Raw genomic sequence first — 6,000 nt, forward strand, 5'->3', positions numbered from 1 at the left:
TTAAATATTGTCTGAGCCTCGAGGAGTTCTTGTCAGGTCATTATAATTTGCCTTTAAAACATCTGTGGATTATGATATCTGCAGCGAGTCGCATATATATATATATATATATGTATATGTGCATGCACCAAGTTATCTCCATGGTTGATATATGAAATAATTATAAATGATAGCTGACCGGATTTTTATTGGCAAACCAAATTGGATTCATGGTAAGGAATTATTATGCAGAAGATGGGTTTGATCGAATCTTTTATTATTGTTAAAATTTGGATTTAATGAAATCACTGCGCTGCGGTGGAATATGAGTAAAATTGACAAGTTATTATATTTGGGTGACAGAATCGTTAGACATGTACGTTATTGTGGTATTAATTCGGCTTTGGGATATAAAACTGCATTTAATAGTGAAGGCATAATTATATATTGGAGGTGCGGATTAAAATAAATAAATTATTAAAGTTGAAAATATGAGGTGTTCCTGAAGTAAAATGGGTCTATAACAATGTGCGCTTAACTTTTTATGGCGGGGCTGTAGCCCTATAAGTTGCTACCTTTTTTGGTTCCTTATGAGCCAAGGCGCCAGGAAATATTTAATTAAGGTCACTGGGCGGGTTTTTTATGTGATGTTTAAACCGTTAAAAATTGGGTGCTTTTCGATGTTGCGACAACTTTTGATATATTGAGAAAAGTGATTTAGACTGTGCATAGGAAGTTGCAATTGCACATACGAGTTACTTGGCTTGCTCAGTTTTAATAATTAATGAAAGTTCATATACAGGGTGTCCCGAAAGTACCGATCGGAGTTTATTATATGAAGCTTATGGAATTTAACCAAAGGAATCGGTCGGTTGTTAAACACTATTTTATACTAATGTTTGGATAATATGACAATGTTAGTTTATATACCGGGTGTCAATTTATTAAGGTGAACATGTATCGGGAGTTGTATTTCCGCTCATTCGCAGTTACGATCTCTTTTCTTGAGTGATTTTAGCTTGTTATATAGATTTACTTTATATTTTTGTTATACCGGGTGGTGGTTAATTCTCGATGCGTGTGTCTATGGTGATGTGTACGTGTATGTTTGTGTTTAGTAAGAGTGATGACGACGAGGTGGAGTGAACATTGGTTTATATTATCGCTATTACTTAATTTACGTTATTCTATTGACGCATACTTAATATTATGTTTCCTTTTTATTTTTCAGATACTGCAACTAGAGTGACAAAACTAAATGGGTAATTATAATAAAATTAAGATGTTCGACCGACTTGGTGGGTCGTTTCTCTTCTCTTTTTCAGGTGCTGAGGAGGCGGACCAGAAGGTGATATACCGGGTGGCCGGAAAATAGGTGAGAATTTTCATTGGACAATTAATTAATTATTTTCCTTCATTTTTAGGTAGGTGATAGGGGAGAACCAGTGATGGGGATAAAACAGGAAAAAAAAGGAAGAAAAAGAAAAAAAAAAAAAGGAAAAGGATGTTTTAGCCGGAAACATAATAAAAGGTATTTATCGGCTTAATCTATTTTTGATAATAACTATATATATATATATGTATATATATAAAAAGAAAAGGAAAGTAAAAGAATTTTATAGGTGCTTAACGCTTACTATGTCTACTTAACAGGTGACGTATGGAGTCAACGGACGGCGACTGGTGTCAAGCGGAGGCGCTGGACGTGACAATACATACATATAGTTATATAATAGCGAGTTTAACGTCTGTAGACTAATTTAGATCTTGTAATCCACGAATAACATTATGCGACATCATAGATAATTGTTAATTAATAAGTTAATTAGCGTAATGCTCTCATATCTCTACAATTATTTAAGTACAACGCTATAATACAATGCGGCGATAAGTAATTAATCAGATAAGTTATCGTAACGCTAGTAATAATTGCGATATATCTAGAAATAACGATATAGATATTACATTATAATGCTAGTCCCGAAGGTTCTAGAACATTCAGGAACCGCCGGATCACGTGAAAATTTCGGACAAACACCGTGATAGCTTACTATTGCCCGGCGCGTGATACCCGTGACAAACAAGCATGACCAGGATCGGACCACGTTGCGCGCGCTATAATTCAGAAGGTGGGAGCCCTCAGCGACCACGGGTATATAAACGGGAGCACCGTGTGCTCAAAGAGCAGAGTATTCAGTTCTCGCCTAGACAGTTCAGATCATTAGACAGTTCAGATCATATTTAGTATTCGGCTTTCGCCCGACAGTAAAATCTGTTGTACGGTTCGTTCCGACCATTCAGTTTTCGCATAATCAGTATTCGATCAGCAGTCAATACTCGATTCATACAGTACCCAGTAAATTCATTGTACGTACAGACAGTCATTTATACGATTTAATAATCGGTTATCCTTATAACATTCAATCATACATAGGCTCTCGCAAGTTTTCGCGCAGTGTAATTAATATTATATCTTCGAATCAGTGGTTTCTAGTTCATTACGGTATTATTCACACAAAATCATTAATTCAGAGAGACTTCGAGACTAGCATATCGCGAATACTATTAATTAGCCTTCAGTTCTTACGTTTACTGTCGTATAAATCTATTCTTGATTATTTGTATCCACTGTTACTATTATATTTCCTTTCTCTTTATCGATTTCCACGGCGCTCACAATACATATCGAATTCTATCTATCACTTTTAAAGATATTTTATCTAAATTTTCGTTTGCAGTGAATTACTTCTATCAACAATATAAGCGTATTATCTTTTCCTCTCCATGCAATTGTTAATGCCGCCTATCTATAATATCGTTTACGCGTCCGAAACCAGTCTGTGCGTGAAATCATAGTCGAAGGAAAGTTCTATTAACTAATGTTGTAATACTAATATTGTAGATCCACATTCTTGTGTACACCCGCGTTACAGTGTGCTTCCCAGTGGTTCCTGTAACACATAACAATTTAGTGAAGTGAGTACGTTGTCGTAATTATTAAGATATATTCGTGTAATCATTAATCATATTGTTTACGTGTAATTACTCGAAATATACATACTTGTGTCAGTTCGCGGCCCCTGTCCATTCCGGGCGTCGGTCATCTTTTCGGTGTCAATTCTTCTCGCCGTTAACCTCTCGCGTCTATACCTGTAAATATAAAGACAAGCTTTCTATTCTAATTTTAATATTGAAATTATCGGGCAAATTAGTGCTACTTATCTGACGAGGTCATCCTTCCTTCAAGCCTACTTCGGGCTCTCTCTTTCATCCTGCGGCGACGCGCGCCTCCTCCAGGGCGTTCTTGTATTCCCTATAGCTTCTTCCTATATATTTTTTTTTTTTTTCTCTTTTCTTTCTTTCTTTTTTTTTTTTTTCTTTTCTTTTCCCTTATCCGCTCACCAGTGGCAAGGTCCGCGACGTCCGCCTTGACATACCCAGAGCCTCAGATATCTGTAACTTATAATCGAAGAGATTAATATTTTATTCGGACGTCTTCATAGGGAATGTCATTAGACAGAGAGCGATAACCATTCTTACCTACACCGTAGGGCGCCTCCTCCAGGGCGACCTACATCCTTCCTACGTAGTGTGCCTCTTTCAGGGCGATTCTACGTCCCTTCTAGCAGTGCGCCTCATTCAGGGCGGCTCTGCCTTCATCCTTCGTAGTGCGCCTCCTTCAGAGCCGGACTACCCCTCTCTAGGTCGCACGCCTCTCTCAGGGCGAACGACTCTCTTCTCCGAGGAGCGCCTCTTTCAGGGCATTCCGCCTCCTAGCGTGCAGCGCGCCTCTGTCAGGGCGATCTGCCTCCTCTCAGTCCACGAACCGCGCCTCTGTCAGGGCGTCTCTCACAATTCCTCCGATCGCTCTTCTTGATCTAAAATATAGAATAAATATTAAATTAAAGTAAACTCATTAAGGCTCACCCTGTCCCCGCAACCCGTCAGATAAGGTCAAGTCAACTCGTTTACCAATTTACTTTAACGCGTATGTTTCTTTTTTTTTTTTTTTTCCTTTTCATCACTCGCGTTACTATTACTAACCCCAGTCTATACCCCTCCGCGTATTCAACTATGGCGTCGATTATGATTTCGCTTACCTTCTTAGCTGCGTCATGGGTCGGTCACGTCGAGCAGGGCGTGCTCACCAATTGAAGCGCCTCATCCGGTCACTATACCAAGGCGGCTCCTACCTGACGGTCCGAACAGCTGCGTCGCCACCAGGTAGTCAGAGCCCAGCATCCGTCGGGTATTTCACTTACCCTCCACCGGGAACCCATACATCGGAGTCATCAACCCCTGACCAGCTACACGACGCCGTCACTCCACCGGCATCCAGTAGCGGGGTCGTCGCTTCCTCACATAGGCCCTTACCGCCTATCGAATACCGTCCGTGGCCCGTGCCCCCGCCGTTGATAGACTTCGGGATTACGCAACCGAGGATCATTTCCTCCCAGGCTTTCTTCGGGCGAGTATGCATCCTGTCGTCCGCTGAAGCACCTATCAATTCGCCTCCTGATAACCGTCCGTGATTTAATTGTCTAATCGTCTTGAAAAATATAATATAACTGTACATATATGTTTATTATAAAATAATGATAAATACATAAAAATCAGTATACGTAAACAATCTGCATTCATTGTCTACTCACTTCACATCCTCCCTATTATCTATTACGTCCCGACCTCTAGTTTCCGGTGCACCGCTACGCTGATCGTGACAGGTTTACCGCTCGGCCACCGCGATCCGCGTACACCAACCATCGTAACCGCACCTCGCTCGCGAACGCAGAGGACGTAACAACTGGTGACAGCGGCGGGACGTAACAACTGGTGACAGCGGTGGGATGTAACAACTGGTGCCAGGTGTGGGGTATTACCGCTAAAAATCAGTGCAAAAATAAAAGTTACTATTCTTCGTTATTGAAAACGAGTACATTTTCCCAAGAAAATCTTCCTTTCTTAAAATCATCATCGCGAATTATTTCTTTTACTAGTCTCGAAGGAAATTAAAAGTAAAGTTACAATTAAAGTTTTTTCAAACCTCAATAAATAAATAAATCGGTCGTTGTCCATCAATCCTTATACCTTAATACTACTTCAAAATTCTTCGTAAAATATATGTATCCATGTTATATGTATCCAAACTAATTTAACCACTAACCTCTTAGGTGATAATTACCTGTTCATAATCGTGATAACTGGTGATTGTACGCGATTCCGCTTTCGCATACCCGCAACAAAAAGAAATTATATACGCACAATCGTTCGCAACCGCGAGTCCTGCTATACCATCGATAATAAATACTTACCTTTAAATATGGCTCAATCCGATGATCTCTCGGGAAACATAGAACGCGAAAACCATGAGGAAGCTTTTAGAGATCTACGCGAAAAAGAAAGAGAATTAAAAATCCGAACTGAAATGTTGGAAAACATGATGCGCGCGTTCGCTAAAAATCTACCCGGTTTGCAGGCCTCGAGCCCAGCGGACGTAACAAATAACGCGCCTCCATCGTTTAACATGTCGAACGCCTCGTATAACGATATCAAGCCCACGACCTCAGCCGCCGGAATCGACGGTTCTCATTATCCTATGGGATATCCGAAATCATATCTGCGCGACGCTCTCGAACTGGTGCCGAAATACGACGGGCATAACATCCCCGTGCTACAATTCGCTAGGGCATGCAAAAGGGCAAAAGAATCGGTACCGTTGGTAGACGAAGCATTATTTGTCCGTATGCTACGAAATAAATTAACGCACCACGCATATTTAGCCGTAGAGGATGAAATCCACCCGACCGTGGAAAAATTTCTCGACTGCCTCAGGCGAACTTTCGGTCCCGCTAGAAGCTCGAACTATTATCGCGGACAATTAAGCATGGCATACAAAAAGCCGAACGAGCACATACTTGACTACATCGGGCGTGTTAAGGATCTGAAAACGGCCATAATTGAAGGAGATCAAGTCCAACTCGGTAGACCGTTATCCGAAAATGAGATTGCCGGAATAGAAGG

Source organism: Anoplolepis gracilipes, chromosome 17, assembly GCF_047496725.1.
Source record: "Anoplolepis gracilipes chromosome 17, ASM4749672v1, whole genome shotgun sequence".
Lineage (NCBI taxonomy): Eukaryota > Metazoa > Arthropoda > Insecta > Hymenoptera > Formicidae > Anoplolepis > Anoplolepis gracilipes.